Genomic DNA, 17,503 nt, shown 5'->3' on the forward strand with positions numbered 1-17,503 from the left:
GTCATTGGTTCAGTTTTGATATTTTAACCTGCGTGTCGTGATCGCGTTTGGTGTGGGGGGGCAAAATACATTTATGCACGATAGCACACTTTGGCGCACGCTCGCAGCCGGTTTGGGTTCAGTGTTAGTGTATGTAAACTTCCGACTTCAACTGTATATTACCTTACCTCGCTCATCAACTCATCCTTGACCGCTGGCTACGTCCCTTCCGTCTTCAAGAGAGCGAGAGTTGCACCCCTTCTGAAAAAACCTACACTCGATCCCTCCGATGTCAACAACTACAGACCAGTATCCCTTCTTTCTTTTTCTCTCCAAAACTCTTGAACGTGCCGTCCTTGGCCAGCTCTCGCTGCTATCTCTCTCAGAATGACTTCTTGATCAAATCAGTCAGGTTTCAAGACTAGTCATTCAACTGAGACTGCTCTTCTCTGTGTCACGGAGGCGCTCCGCACTGCTAAAGCTAACTCTCTCTCCTCTGCTCTCATCCTTCTAGACCTATCGGCTGCCTTTGATACTGTGAACCATCAGATCCTCCTCTCCACCCTCTCCGAGTTGGGCATCTCCGGCGCGGCCCACGCTTGGATTGCGTCCTACCTGACAGGTCGCTCCTACCAGGTGGCATGGCGAGAATCTGTCTCCGCACCACGTGCTCTCACCACTGGTCCCCCAGGGCTCTGTTCTAGGCCCTCTCCTATTCTCGCTATACACCAAGTCACTTGGCTCTGTCATATCCTCACATGGTCTCTCGTATCATTGCTATGCAGACGACACACAATTAATCTTCTCCTTTCCCCTTCTGATAACCAGGTGGGCGAATCGCATCTCTGCATTGTCTGGCAGACATATCAGTGTGGATGACGGATCACCACTTCAAGCTGAACCTCGGCAAAACGGAGCTGCTCTCCTCCCGGGGAAGGACTGCCCGTTCCATGATCTCGCCATCACGGTTGACAACTCCATTGTGTCCTCCTCCCAGAGTGCTAAGAACCTTGTGCGTGATCCTGGACAACCACCTGTCGTTCTCAACTAACATCAAGGCGGTGACCCGTTCCTGTAGGTTCATGCTCCTACAACATTCGCAGAGTACGACCCTGCCTCACACAGGAAGCGGCGCAGGTCCTAATCCAGGCACTTGTCATCTCCCGTCTGGATTACTGCAACTCGCTGTTGGCTGAGCTCCCTGCCTGTGCCATTAAACCCCACAACTCATCCAGAACGCCGCAGCCCGTCTGGTGTTCAACCTTCCCAAGTTCTCTCACGTCACCCCGCTCCTCCGCTCTCTCCACTGGCTTCCAGTTGAAGCTCGCATCCGCTACAAGACCATGGTGCTTGCCTACGGAGCTGTGAGGGGAACGGCACCTCCGTACCTTCAGGCTCTGATCAGGCCCTACACCCAAACAAGGGCACTGCGTTCATCCACCTCTGGCCTGCTCGCCTCCCTACCTCTGAGGAAGTACAGTTCCCGTCAGCCCAGTCAAAACTGTTCGCTGCTCTGGCACCCCCATGGTGGAACAAACTCCCTCACGACGCAGGTCAGCGGAGTCATCACCACCTTCCGGAGACACCTGAAACCCCATCCTTTAAAGGAATACCTAGGATAGGATAAAGTAATCCTTCTAACCCCCCTTCCACCTTAAAAGAGTTAGATGCACTATTGTAAAGTGGTTGTTCCACTGGATATCATAAGGTGAATGCACCAATTTGTAAGTCGCTCTGGATAAGAGCGTCTGCTAAATGATTAAATGTAAATGTAAATGTAAATGTATATACCTCATCTGCACAAAATTGAAAGCGCTCTCTCTCATTCCCTGCTCACAGACACACATTGGGTAGGGTAGTGAGGTCTGCACAACGCATCACCCGGGCAAACTACCTGCACTCCAGGACACCTCACCACCCGATGTCACAGAAGGCCATAAAGATCATCAAGGACAACAACCACCACGAGCCACTGCCTGTTCACCCCGCTATCATCCAGAAGCGAGGTGAGTACAGGTGCATCAAAGCAGGGACCGAGAGACTGAAAAACAGCTTCTATCTCCAAGGCATCAGACTGTTAAACAGCCACCACTAACATTGAGTGGCTGCTGCCAACATACTGACTCAACTCCAGCCACTTTAATAATGGAAAAATGATGTTAAAAATGTATCACTACCACTTTAAACAATGCCACTTAACATAATGTTTACATATCCCTACATTACTCATCTCATATGTATATACTGTACTCTATACCATCTACTGCATCTTGCCATCTTTATGTAATACATGTATCACTAGCCACTTTAAACAATGCCACTTTTTATATGTTTACATACCCTACAATACTTCATCTCATATGTATATACTGTACTCTATACCATCTATTGCATCTTGCCTATGCCGTTCTGTACCATCACTCATTCATATATTTTTATGTACATATTCTTCATCCCTTTACACTTGTGTGTATAAGGTAGTTGTTGTGAAATTGTTAGGTTAGATTACTCGTTGGTTATTACTGCATTGTCGGAACTAGAAGCACAAGCATTTCGCTACACTCGCATTAATCTGCTAACCATGTGTATGTGACAAATAAAATATGATTTGATTTGTTCTGGGATATGCAACCATTTCCTTTCTCACTCATTTAACGCCACAGTTTTCCAAACACCAAAAACACACACCACACGTTCCATCACAATACATCCACACATACCCACATACTGTGCCTTCTATGTCTTCTGTCTGCTGTGTTTTTATCTCTACCATGTTGAGTTAGTACTTTTGTGTTCCAATTAGTTATATTTGAAGATCATTTTTTCTAGTTATCCTTTCTTCTAATGCCATCTTATCAATTTGTGAAATACTATAAAAGGACAATTGAATACTAATTATTCTACAACATTCCCTATCTTGAAAGGTACAGTGTAGTTGTACTTTATTTATTTAACAATTATTTTATTGCTTTTCTATCAATTTTTTTTGTATTATTACAATCCCTACCATGGCTAGTATTGGGTGTTCCATTATTCGACTCCTTTATGAGAGCGATGTAATTTTTAGAATAGCCATGGTCTTTGTGTCTCGGGAACATTTGGTTGTCAATATAAAATGAATCGACTACGAGAGCAACACGCTTCCCTTTTTAATCTATTCTCCTTGAAGATCGGATACAGAACTTTGTGCCGTTCTGCAATCTCCCTCAGGAACTGATCATTCATGCCTATTTTTGTGCCAGCGAGTCTTTTACTCAGGCTTTTAATCATTACTTTATCTTTAAAGAAAGCAAATTTGGCAATGATTGGACGCTCATATCTCTGTCCTCTTTGTCCGAAACAGTGTACACGTTTGAGTTGGATTTTATCGACAGCATCGAGTGGGATTTGAAGCGCTGTAAGAAATAATTCCTTTTACTAAGTTTTCGGGAACTTCTCCTTGGATACCCGTAAATACTAGATTTTCTCTCATAGATCTAGTCCGAAAGGTGCCCAGTTTGTCATTTGTTGACTTTAACAGATCGCTTTCCACACTTAACAGCCCAGTGGTGAAAAGCATAAATAATTTGTATCCGTAGAGGAGTCACATTTTCGATATTGATTCTCCACGTCATGTTTGAGTGTTGCTTGTTTTTGTAATATTTGTCAATACATTTCTCTAGCCTTATGATTTGTTTTGTGTTATTATCCAGATTGAATGTAAGTATCCCTGAGTATATGAAGTGCTAATATTTAGTCTAACTTACTAATATTGAATATTACAAATTTATCACCATCTTGCTGGTCTGTCTGCCTGTCTCCAATATGTCATTTTTTTTTCAATACAAATCTCATCAGATTGGGTCTGCTGGATGGTCGGGATATCTCTCTAACGATTAGCCCTCTACCTCCCCGACCCTGTAACTCTGCAGTGAGATCGCCAAGATGATAGGAGAGTATAAGCCAAAATTCTACTGTTTAAAAAAAAAAAAAAAAATGTCTTTCACCTTTATTTAACCAGGTAGGCTAGTTGAGAACAAGTTCTCATTTGCAACTGCAACCTGGCCAAGATAAAGCAAAGCAGTTTGACACATACAACAACACAGAGTTACACATGGAATAAACAAACGTACAGTCAATAATACAGTAGGAAAAAGTCTATATACAGTATGTGCAAATGAGGTAGGATAAGGGGAGGTAAGGCAATAAATAGGCCATGGTGGCAAAGTAATTACAATATAGCAATTAAACACTGGAATGGTAGATGTGCAGAAGATGAATGTGCAAGTAGAGATACTGGGGTGCAAAGGAGCAAGATAAATAAATACAGTATGGGGATGAGGTAGTTGGATAGGCTATTTACAGATGGGCTGTGTACAGGTGCAGTGATCTGTGAGCTGCTCTGACAGCTGGTGCCTAAAGCTAGAGAGGGAGATATGAGTCTCCAGCTTCAGTGATTTTTCCAGTTCATTCCAGTCATTGGCAGCAGAGAACTGGAAGGAAAGGCGGCCAAAGGAAGAATTGGCTTTGGGGGTGACCAGTGAGATATACCTGCTGGAGTGCGTGCTACGGGTGGGTGCTGCTGTGGTGACCTGTGTGTTATAATCTTTGACATTTGTCTTAGAAATCTGTATTAAGAATATTGGTACTAGTAATAATTTGTCATACAGTGAATAATTTGTCATTTGTTATAAAGTAAATAATTTGTCTGGATTTCCTGAATCAGAAATGCCCTAAACTAAACTGTTGTACTGGTCTGTCCTCTCTCGAGGTTATGGCAAATGTGATCACAGATGGTATTTAGATGCATGGAAGAGATAATTCAGCCAAGAACAGAGTGAATCCTCACCCCCTTTAACCGGCTGAAGTAATGGCAACAATGGCTTCACTGTGGTCCTTTCCCACTTCTACCGTGAGACCTGAGTCCAAGCCAGCAACCTGTACACAGCATCCAGTCGAAGCTATCAACTGCCTTTTCTCTCAGGAGTGAGACATGTCCACGTGGAGTGAGCATGGAGAGAGATCCAGTTCAAACTTCTCTCATGCTGCTGGTGTACTGGTAGGAAATTGGACAAGACATAATGGACTGTAAAAGGACAGTGGCAGCTCAGGTGAGGGACATTATCAAGGGCCATCCACTTTGAACATGTGCCATTGGGAGGACGAACTGAAATGCCAGAAGAATGAGTGCCAAGAGGGAGGGGGTGGTCAACCGAGCCCGTAATTAATTTAGGCTTAACCAAAATTGATTATTTGGGGTACCAGGTTGATTGTGGAGGTCTGCACACTGTGAATTTTATAGTAATTTAGATCTGAAATGCATTGAGATACCGATCTGTCATTAACATGCCACTCGCAACAAAAGCTCCAGCTGAAATGTCATTCCCAGAAACCATAAATGAAATTGTGTAATGAAGCATATGTCTTAAGCCATGGTTTTACAATAAGGATTGTACAACCCAGAATGAAGGGTTTGAAATGCTGAAGTGTCTGGTTTTATGTGTTGATTTACCTTACTTTTAATAGAGGTATAGAACCTTTTGATAGAAGTATATAAGTATATAAGATAACTAATGGGACTGCCCCGGTAGAGCTCCTGTTTGACATGTGTACTTTATGCATTGAGTTGGTTGGAACCTCTCCAGTGCACTGATAATAAATAAATATTTATTTAAGATTGACTTTGAGTGTGCCTGTGTAGAATTTCCACGACAACACTTATTGCACACAGAGTGAGTCCATGCAACGTATTATGTGACTTAAGCCATTTTTTGCCGTAACTAAGCGGTGAAATACTTATTGACTCAAGACATTTAAGCTTTTAATTTTTTATTAATTTGTAAACATTTCTAAAAACATAATTCCACTTTGACATTATGAGGTATCGTGTGTTAGGCTATTGACACAATCTAAATGTAATATATTTTTAATTCAGGCTATAACACAACAAAATGTGGAAAAAGTCAAGGGGTGTAAATACTTTCTGAAGGCACTGCAGGTATAGTTTAAAACATTCTCACACCTATCTTTTTAAACTTATCAGATTACTCCTGATGTTAAAGTTTAAACACTAATGCTCAGGGGGGGTTGATAAAGGCATAGTTCACAAATTTCATGGATTTCTTATTTTTTTAAATAACATTTTGTATTATTACATTTTTAAAAAGTTGATTTATCAGGTGGTGCTGCAGCACCTCAGTATCCCTACTTCCTGAGGCTATGGCTAGCAGTCACATGAGTGAGTGCTAGCTAGGTACCGACCGGGAACATTAAGCTAGCCAAGACCAACAACACAATCAAACAGACTATACAGCAACAATTATTGAATGGAGTTACAAACTAACTATTCTAAAGAAGTTAAATGTCTCACCTGTGATGAAATGTTTTCCACACACACAGCTACGTGTAGCGCACTTGGACACCGTGTACCCACATTTCCCACTCTCCCACAACAAATAGCCTGAAGCCATAGGGCTCTTCTCGCAGGCTCTATTTCCCTACGTGGGAGCATTGAGAAATGTAGGTCAGGATTTTTGACCTGGTTACATGTAAATTGAACAACGCAGTAGCTTTCCAGCATGTTTTGTTTTCCCCAATGTGTGGTCGTGGTCGAGGGGAATTCCTTCGTATGAGGTGAATATCTACTCGGAGTATGTTAAAGGGTCTAGAACCCTTTCCCTTAGAAAGAAGCCTTTAGAACAGTTTTTTGTAAGTGTAGTCTTTTTAAGGAATGTATATGGACAATATACCACGGCTAAGGGCTGTTCTTAAGCACGACGCAACGCGGAATGCCTGGACACAGACCTTAGCCGTGGTATATTGGCCATATGCCACAAACCCCAGAGGTGCCTTATTGCTATTATAAACTGTCTACCAACGTAATTAGGAGCAGAAAAATAAAGGTTTTGTCATACCCGTGGTATACAGTCTACTATACCACGGCTGTCAGCCAATCAGCATTCAGGGCTCGAAACACCCAATTTATAATAGTCATTATAGTAGGCCTACAGTCAGCACTCTGATTTCGATGCACAAATGTCTCAGAAATAATGACTAAATCAAATTGTACACCACTACCAAAATGCAGACGTCTTCACTTCTTCGCTCATAAGGAAATGGACATAAATTGAATTGGAGTCCAGTGTCAGAAAAGTGAGAAAGACAATTAAGACAGCATGGCAGGAAGTCGTTTTATTGAGATTCACTAACAGCATGATATAATGTGTTGTGGTCCAGACTCTAGCTAAAAGCCAGACTAATGCATTTCACCCAATCAATCACTGTGTGACTGTATGATTCTATGAAGACTTCAGACCGCGCTCATCAATTTGATTACTGCCTATGCATTCCAAATGGCACCCTATTCCCAAGTTAGTGCAATACTTTTAACTAGGGTCCATATGGCTCTGGTCAACAGTTGTACACAATATAGGGAATAGGGTGCCATTTGGGACGAAACCAAGGATGTGTCTAGACACTAGATTGAATACGAAAATTCCATTCACACTCTTTGTTCATGTCCGTCATTTTGTCCTCTGTTCAAAACCATCTTAGTGAATCGACTGCAGGTACGTGAAAAAATCATGTTAATTTGTATTTCGAGGAAACTAAGGAAACCCATAGATGACTTTAGTGATGACTAACCGAAAGATGACTACAGAGCTCTAGTTGTTCAATGCAGAGCATCACAGGTACATCTTTATGAGCTGGTGCAATGTGATCGATTTGGAGAGGAGACGTCATAAATGAAGAAGCACTTAGGGAGGCCCCTCTCATAAGGGGTCCATCCTGCTCCAGAGGTGAACTAGATGATGGAGGAAAGGCCCGGTCACACTGGAGATGTGTCCGCTTACATAGGACCTTTAGTGGGTTAATGCAGCTTATCCACAATAGTGTGTCATGACAAACTTATTTTAGGGGAGGTGTCAAGTCTACACAATCTTATCGAGGAGTCCAGATGGCAACAATCTTGGAAGAATGAGGGCAGGGGAGGGGCTTAGCAAGGAGGGAAGAGTCGGTAACTAGCTCTCTCTTACTCTCTCTCTCTTACTCTCTCTCTCTTCCTCACACAAGAGCACAAGTACACAAGCACGCACACACCAGACACATTTCCCATACAACCCAAGATTCTTACGACACAACTCTTGAGAGGTTTACAGTATGTCTTGAACCGAAAAAGAGAACTACTTTATTGAGGGGAAATGTACTTGCTACGACTGTGATATGTGGTTGTCTTGCCCAGCTATCGTTAAAACACTAATTGTAAGTTGCTCTGGATAAGAGTGTCTACTAAATTACTCAAATGTAACGTAAATGTAGAAGACAATCCGCTGCTAATGAGCTATTACGATGCAACACACGCTTCTTGATGCATTGGCTTTTGAGAAACTCAACCACCAATGTTCAACCTTAACATGTGATGACAATACAGAACAGGTGAACAGGAATGACATTTACTGTAATGGGTGGCCCAAAAAATATGTATCTTAAAACTTCTCACGAGTCAGCAACCCTGATCCGGTAGCACCCCCCAACTCACCCCACTGATTAGCACAGATAGCATAGCGTCACAAGTAACTTGTAGCATCTAAATATCATTAYATCACAAGTCCAAGACACCAGATGAWAGATACAGGTCTTGTGAATAAAGCCACCATTTCAGATTTTTAAAATGTTTTACAGGGAAGACAGAATATGTAAATCTATTAGCTAACCACGTTAGCGGAGGACACGATATTTTTACCAGGCAGATTCGGCTAGGCGCCCACGTCCAGTTCACATGCACAACAGATATGATATAAAATCGTAAATTGGGTCTTACTATGGCTGATCTTTCATCAGAATGTTGATCAAAGTGTCCTTTGTCAAGATGAGTCGTTGGTTCCGTTCAGAAATGTTCTTTTCCCACTGCATTTAGCACAGGTACCGGCCGAGTGGCACGAATTTCTCAAACGTAAATACAATCCGACAACGGTACACCGAAAAACTCCCGGAAAAATTCAAATAATCTGATTAAACTATATTGAAAAAACATACATTACGATGATATGGTCACATGTATCAAACAAAATTCGACACGGAGATAGTTTGCATACATAACGCCAGCAAAACAGTACACCAACGCAGCTCAAATTCGAGCGATTCAGTAAACCGGAAGTTGTCGGTCACGCCAAAGAATTGGGTCCTATTTCACGTCAGTCCCAGATAAACAAAGAATTTCTCCTCTGACGTCATCTTGACAACCAGAGGAAGGAGAACGAGGTGTGTTTCTGGTCATAGGGGGCACGACCATATATAGGCAGAGCTTTGAAGCCAGCATAACACATCTTGATTTTATGTTCTTGGTCATGGAAAGTGCTGTTGAATGACTTCTGTATCACTCAGAGACAAAATTGAAACGGATTTAGAAACTAGAGATTGTCTTCTTTCCAATGGTATGATTCATATGCATATAGTAAGAGCAATGATTGAATAAGAGGCAGTTTAATCTGTAGAGCAAATTATGCTAAAGCGAAAATATTACCTCCTGTATTCTCAAGAGGTTAAAGCCACCGCCATACTAAGCCACACCTCCACTCCAGGATTCCCCCAGGAACCAGTTGCTATATTGATCAATAAAAGCATGGGTAAGCAACCCTGGTCCCGGAGTGCCTGCGGGCAATTCATGTTTTTAATGTAACCGACCTGGAAGACCAGGTGTGTTGAATTTAGTCAATCACTGAACTGATCAATTAGTTCAGTTGGCCAGGTGTGGTGCCTAGTTGGAACTAGGCACCACCTTTGCGGCACACCAGGAACATGGTTGCCTACCCTTGCATTAAAGGTTCCTCCAAGAACCCCTCAACTAACCAAATGTGCAAATATGAACCATTGACTAGCAATGGTTCCTTGAGGAACTCGAGGGGTTCCTCGAGAATCTCCAAGGTTCCTCGAGTCACCACTAATTGTGTAGACTGGCTGTAATTAAGAGTCCTGCTCCTGTGTCTGTAAGATCATGTCGGTAGTCTTCCAAATGTAGATGGGTGTTATGCTTGCTTATAAGCAAAGTGCTGTAGTTAGCTACATGTAACATGTATCTGTAAAATAGTATAAGGTAGTCTCTTACAACCATAAGGCTTTACGTGAAATCCGGCCAGATTTTCAACCACACACTCAGTGCCTGCAAACACTCTACTCACATCAAATGCACATTTTGATTTACGGTACTGTGAAGCGCTACGCATATATAAAAAAAAATCCGTTATGACAATGAGGGAGAGAAATAGATGCTTTAGTTGACACTAATCGTTTCCTCTCTGACTGTAGTATGGAGTGAAGAACGCCCTGCCTGGACGGGGAAGCAACTCCTTCGATAGCACTGCTGCCGTGGCTCAGCAGTCAGACTATGAGGGAGGAACTCTTTATTTGAAGTTCAGTAGAGGGGCACTCTTCGGGGAGATGAGCGCCCTGACCGTCCTCACCTCCTGAATTGTGGATGAACTTGTCATTTGGAGCTGAGGAAGGCTTGAGAAATTCTCTCTGGAGGAGATGGAAATGAGGAGCCTGGCTCTGGCTGGCTTTCCTCCATGACCCTGAACCGATCTAAGCCGATCCTCACAGGTTACCACAGTCCAATACCCCTCCATTCACACTCTATTCAGTCAGCTTGGTCTGTACTCTATTAACTTCCACTTTAGTCCAAATTTCCTTTAGTCTCCCATTGGTTATTAGGCCTGTAATTTCCCTTCAGTTGGTATAGCCTACATTATCACTTCATTTAATTACATTGTTTTGTTTATCTTCATTTGCTTCCTCTGTAAATGCAGCCAGGGCCGTACGGTTGTTGCTGAGGATCATCAGTAACAGCAGGCAAATTAAATCGTTATGGAGCGGAGTGCAGACCAAGCCATAACAGTTTGTGGCAGATTCTTAATGCAGGCAAGTGCGGGCAATAGACAAGGGTATAGCCTACACTGATTCATCCTGAAAGTTGCCGTATTCAGTTCTTCAACCCATGGTAATGTTGGAAGATTAGCGTACATACAATTATAATAGGGAGAATAAACAAGTGTAAAGGCTCTCCAAACCTGTTGTTTCCTAAGCCTAAATCATTTACAAGATTAGAGTATTTTTAAATCTACCAATTGGTGCTGAAACGGCGACGAATACGCATGTATTTATGTGGCCCACTGGGCACACACTGGTTGAATCAACAATGTTTCCACGTCATTTCAATGAAATTACACTGAACCAACATGGAATAGACGTTGAATTGATGTCTGTGTCTAGTGGGGGCTTCTTTCATTGATCCCTAATATTCTGAACCTGACTATAGTGAGTCTGTCAACAAAATTCTAACTAAAAGGTACATGTACTGAAAACCCTATTGAATGAAAATGGCACAAGAAAATCTGTTGGCCAGCAAGTGGGAGGGTTTTCAGTGGTTTACATAAATGTATTCCAAGCGAGCAAGGTAGCCACATCTGCAGCGCGCAAGGTAGACGAGCAGTGTAGTATTACAATCTCACACACACCTATACAAACTGAGCTAATAATTCTGTACATGCAGCATAACAGTTATCGTAGGTTGGTTGAATGGACATTTTGACTAGGAGGCTGGCATATATCCAACTGATTTGTTTGCGCTCAGTGTAGTGGAGGTGGTAAGGGCTGCCTGCTGTCAGAGCTACCTTCCAGAACTCAGCCAGTGAACTGGAGTGGGCAGGAGGGGCGAGGAGAGTGGAGATGAGAGGAGAGAGAAGGGGAGAGGAGAGGGTAGGGGAGGGTAGGGGAGGGGAGGGGAGGGGAGACTTGTGCTCAGACTGTGTTTGCATGCTGGCATCCTGATGTTCTATTCTCTCTCTGTGGGTGGCTTGTCCCAGACATCGCTGGTAACACTATGTGGCTAATAATAAGTCAGATCAGATGTCATGATCAAACTTGTCTCAAGGAGAGGCAGCATAAAGCATGTAGCCGGTGCATCTTTCTGTAAGCTATATTAAAAATGATACATTCCTAGTGACAGGGTGAAAGACGACATATTTAGCAATTCCTGCACAGCACTTTAGAAAAAATAATTATACTAGACAGGACACTTTTCTACTCGAGCATGTCAACAGAGCCATCAAACTGGCATCTTGACGTAACCATGCCAACTATTCCTGTGTGGCCTGGAGATTTTCTGAATGTCTAAATTATGAAATTAATAACTGAGATATGAAAAATGTTGAAGGACTTTTATAATCTCCCGGAGTGAGTTGGCAACACAACCCTGACCTTGTAATTATTTGAAACTAGTGATAAAAAATAAAAAAACATCTCAAGTTCATGATTTTATTTTTATTTATTTAACCTTTATTTAACCAGGTAGGCAAATTGAGAACACGTTCTCATTTACAATTGCGACCTGGCCAAGATAAAGCAAAGCAGTTCGACACATACAACAACACATAGTTACACATGGAGTAAAACAAACATATAGTCAATAATACAGTGAAAAAAAATAAGTCTATATACAATGTGAGCAAGTGATCTGACTCATGATTACCCATGAGCTATTTTGATAGGACATGCATATGCGACGTAAGGGAATCACTCTTGTCTCTTGAGGACCAATACCTTGAAGCTTTGACCTTCCTAGAAGTATGCGCTGACTCACTCAATGCCCAGGGGTAGGAATATGTGTATGTCTCTTCTATCTGTCTCCTGTCAGCGTATTCAACACAAGTCTAGGTGTATGAAGTCGTATACCAGTGTATATGTGTACGTGACCTGGGATCTAAAAAATGTGAGAACCATCTTATGGCCTTAAAAGCCCAGCGCAGTCAAAAATGTGATTTCCCTGTGTTTTATATACATTTCCACATTATGAGGTTGGAATAATACTGTGAAATTGTGAAAACGAGGACAATGCCATTTTAGTGTGAGAGCTGTTGGAACAGACCGCCTGAAATGACAGTTTGTTTTAGTGGGATGGAGTTTTGGCCTGCCTGTTGACATCACCAGGCAGCAAATTGAACATTTTAGATAAGCACTAAACCTTCCGTAGTTTGCGTTGTTTTAATAGTACGTGCCCACAGGAAAGAATGATGGTGCCTTTAAGTGTATTTAGACATAGCCTATTTAAAACTTAGAATTATTCCTTCTCTTTTTAGGCCTTTTCAATAAGTTATTTAATCTAGCTTATTGACAACATTTGGTATGTCCATGCTCAGCAATAATGCAATTTACAGTAGGCCCCTATATCAGTGTGAATGTTATGTATAAATTTCAACATTGAAGCCATGCAATTACACAGAATAATGTGGACCGCAAACAGGTTCAAGTTAACATATTTAGCAAAGATAGGATAGGTCTACATTTTTGTTATTTTGTTTCTGTAAGCAATTTAACTAACTATAACGGACTAACCTTGGAATTGGAGTTGATTCCAAGGCAGTACAGAAAAGCAACCACATATTTAGAAATGGATTACGTTCTGATTGGCCAGTGAGGGGCCAAACCTCGACACACCCACAACTTGTTTATTCATCAAAACCCAGCTCTTTGTTGCCAACCCCAGCAACTGCGCCATTAATTGTGCCTGTGAAAATAGCTAAAATATCTTTGACACACCCCCCCGAACCTATAGCGCTAGCGCCCAGCCCTTAAATTGACCGTTGCGTTAGGTTTCTTAAAATTGAGCCTTAGGTGAAATGATTGGTGTTGCATGGTTACTGCCAAGCAACCGTTAGCCTCAGTCTTGAACTGTGTGGATTGAAAAGACTCCCGCCTTTGTGTGGGCTCACAAATCCCTAGATTGAGGTGGGCTGCAGTTCTAAACAACACTGAGTTTATTCTCAATGTATTGTTACAGAGACGTTTTCTATCATACTCACTAACACAGGTATTCCCAAACTGGGGTACGCGCAATGCCGTCGGGAGAACGCCAAATAAAAATGTGATTCACATTTGTATTTTTTTATATACTTTTTTAACGTTTTTTTTTTCCTTCACATTTTCAAACAGTCCATTTATATTTTCCAACGAGGCTATACATTTGGGTGAGGTTTTTTCTCGCCTGAGTAGCCTCGTTTCACTGCCAAAAATAAAATTAAACCTTCTAGTGTTCAGCAAAATAACAACACAATGTCAAATACAGGTAGCCTAGTCCAATAGTTAACATCCAATCACATTACTCTCTCACGCGAATTCCACTAACGGTTCGTATGTAGCCAAACGTAGGTGCTGCTCATGTTGGTATTTGTACTGATGGCGCAAAAGCCATGACAGGGAGACATAGTGGAGTGGTAACGCGCATGCAAGCAGTTGCTCCCGACGCCATTTCGGTACACTCCAGCATCCACCAAGAGGCTCTTGCTGCCAAGGGAATGCCTGATAGCTTGAAAGACGTTTTGGATACAAGAGTGAAAATTGAACTTTGTTAAAGCAAGGCCCCTGAACATTTGTGTATTTTCTGCACTATGCAAGGATATGGGCAGCGACCATGTAACGCTTTTACAACATACAGAAGTGCGCTGGTTATCAAGGTGGCAAAGTATTGACACGTTTTTTTTTTAATTGAGAGGCGAGCTTAAAGTGTTCTTTACTGACCATAATTTTCACTTGTCTGACCTCTTGCATGATGACGAGTTTCTCACACGACTGGCCTATCTGGGTGATGTTTTTTCTTGCCTGAATTATCTAAATCTAGAATTACAGGGACTCTCCGCAACTATATTCAATGTGCGGGACAGAATTGAGAATATGATTAAGAAGTTGGAGCTCTTTTCTGTCTGCATTAACAAGGACAACACACAGGTCTTTCCATCATTGTATGATTTTTTGTGTGCAAATGAACTCAAGCTTACGGACAATGTCAAATGTGATATAGCAAAGCACCTGAGTGAGTTGGGTGCGCTATCACGCAGGTACTTTCCCGAAACGGATGACACAAACAACTTGATTCGTTATGTCACGCCCTGAACTTAAGGAGCCTTTTAATGTCTCTATTTGGTTTGGTCAGGGTGTGATTTGGGCTGGGCATTCTATGTTTTTGTTTTCTATGATTTTCTATTTCTATGTTTTGGCCGGGTATGGTTCTCAATCAGGGACAGCTGTCTATCGTTGTCTCTGATTGGGAACCATACTTAGGTATCCCTTTTCCCTCCTTTCAGTGTGGGAAGTTAACTTTGTTTGTGGCACATTGCCCTTAAGCTTCATGGTTGTTTTGTATTGTTTATTGTTTTTGTCGGCGTCATTTCTAATAAAAAGGAATATGTATGCTCACAACGCTGCGCTTTGGTCCAGTTCTTACGACGGCCGTGACAGGACCAAGCAGCGTGGCCAGGAGTATGAGACCACCAGGGAGGAGGTAGAGAGGTGGTCGGTCGACCCAGGGAGAGTGCCAGAGCCCGCCTGCGATTCAATTGAGCAGTGCGAAGAGGGATACCGGAGAATGGAGTCGGCGAGACGTACACGGTTAGCGAGGAAGCCCGAGAGGCAGACCCCCCAAAAATTCGGGGGAGGCACGCAGGGAGTTTGGCTGAGTCACGTTGGAGACCTGAGCTAACTCCCCGTGCTTACCGTGGTGAGCGTCGTACTGGTCAGGCACGTGTTATGCGGTGGAGCGCACGGTGTCTCCAGTGTGCGTTCACAGCCCGGTGCGCTACATCTCAACTCCCCGCATCTGCCGGGCTAGGGTGAGCATCCAGCCAGAACGGGTTGTGCCAGCTCTAAGCTCGAGACCTCCAGTGCGCCTCCACGGCCCAGTGTATCCGGTGCCTCTGCCAAGGACAAAGCCTCCTGTATGTCTCTCCAGCCTGGTGAGTCCTGTGCCTGCGCCTAGAACTAAGCCTCCTGTATGTCTCCCCAGCCTGGTGAGTCCTGTGCCTGCTGCCAGAAGCCTCCAGTAATGATCCATGGCACGAAGCCTCCAGTGATGATCCATGGCAAGAAGCCTCCAGTGAAGATCCATGGCACGGAGCCTCCAGCGACGGTCTCCAGTCCAGGGCCTCCAGGGACGATCCCCAGTCCGGAGCCTCCAGCGACGTTCTCCAGTCCGGAGCCTCCAGCGACGGTCTCCAGTCCGGAGCCTCCAGCGTCGGTCTCCAGTCCGGAGCCACCAGCGACGGTCTCCAGTCCGGAGCCTCCAGCGACGGTCTCCAGTCCGGAGCCACCAGCGACGGTCTCCAGTCCGGGGCCTCCAGCGACGGTCTCCAGTCCGGGGCCTCCAGCGACGGTCTCCAGTCCGGAGCCTCCAGCGACGGTCCCTAGTCCGGGTCCCGCAACGAGGGTGCCCAGTCCGGGGCCCGCAACGAGGGTGCCCAGTCCGGAGCCCTTTTCCCTCCTTTCAGTGTGGGAAGTTAACTTTATGAACATTTGAACATCTTGGCCATGTTCTGTTATAATCTCCACCCGGCACAGCCAGAAGAGGACTGGCCACCCCTCATAGCCTGGTTCCTCTCTAGGTTTCTTCCTAAGTTTTGGCCTTTCTAGGGAGTTTTTCCTAGCCACCGTGCTTCTACACCTGCATTGCTTGCTGTTTGGGGTTTTAGGCTGGGTTTCTGTACAGCACTTTGAGATATCAGCTGATGTAAGAAGGGCTATATAAATAAATTTGATTTGAACTTTGTTTATGGCACATTGCCCTTAAGCTTCAGGGTTGTTTTGTATTGTTTATTGTTTTTGTCGGCGTCATTTCTAATAAAAAGGAATATGTACGCTCACCACGCTGCGCTTTGGTCCAGTTCTTGGACCCTGCCTCCAGTCCACTTACCGATATCTGAACAAGAGAGCCTCATCGAAATTGCAACAAGTGGTTCTGTGAAAATTTAATTTAATAAGAAGCCACTGACAGATTTCTGGATTGGGCTGCGCTCAGAGTATCCTGCCTTGGCAAATCACGCTGTTACAGTTTTTGACAATTGCTTCCACATGATTTCTGAAACTATGGCTCCTTTTCTCTAGACTCTACACACAAAACCCCAAAACACACACACAACATGCAAAACGTCACACATCTCTTGCAAAACGTCACACATCTCTTGCAAAATTAAACACTTAACTCTTCTCAAAATTGTGTTTTTGCATCAAATCTCTACACACAAACCATGAAATGATTAGCTCTTATACACACCAACTACACACGGATGTGACAAATGTAAAACACTACTATCTTGTGTCTTTTGCATGTTCAGTGTGCAGTGGAGTCCACGGCAGTTTGTCATAGCACTCACACATACATGTATCTGCACAAATATATACAGCATGTATGTATATTTTGTAGATATTTACACTATAAACAGAAATGCAAAACATTGTATTTTCATCCAGATTTCGGAATGAACAGTAATAGACAAAACAAATACAGTAGAAGATAAACAAATAGGCTTGTCCTCGTCCTCATCCTCCTCCTTGTCCTCTTCCTCCTCCTCCTCCTCCTCCTTGTCCTGTCCGATTCCGCCTCTTACTCTCACTCCTCTTCCTCTAACTCTCTCTCCAAAATTGGCATCCAAGAAAGCCAACCTGAAGCCTATTTATAGTGTAGAAGTGTAGAAATGAGCTATAAGTGTTTTCACACGCGAGC

General features: G+C 43.3%; 1 protein-coding gene across 2 annotated transcripts in view; it reads right to left on the bottom strand.

Annotated features, from left to right (window-relative positions):
- The window catches only part of LOC111952298 (carbohydrate sulfotransferase 8), a 79,168-nt gene that overhangs the window by 35,885 nt on the left and 25,780 nt on the right, over positions 1-17,503 (bottom strand). The window contains exon 1 of one of the 2 annotated variants that reach the window (XM_070435308.1): positions 8,780-9,503. The exons of the other annotated variant lie outside the window; for it this stretch is intronic. The gene's annotated coding sequence lies outside the window, so the exon portion shown is untranslated. Of the gene's footprint in view, positions 1-8,779; positions 9,504-17,503 lie in introns of those variants that run through there. 2 annotated transcript variants of the gene reach the window in all.

This window comes from Salvelinus sp. IW2-2015, linkage group LG26, assembly GCF_002910315.2.
Source record: "Salvelinus sp. IW2-2015 linkage group LG26, ASM291031v2, whole genome shotgun sequence".
Taxonomy (NCBI): Eukaryota; Metazoa; Chordata; class Actinopteri; order Salmoniformes; family Salmonidae; genus Salvelinus; species Salvelinus sp. IW2-2015.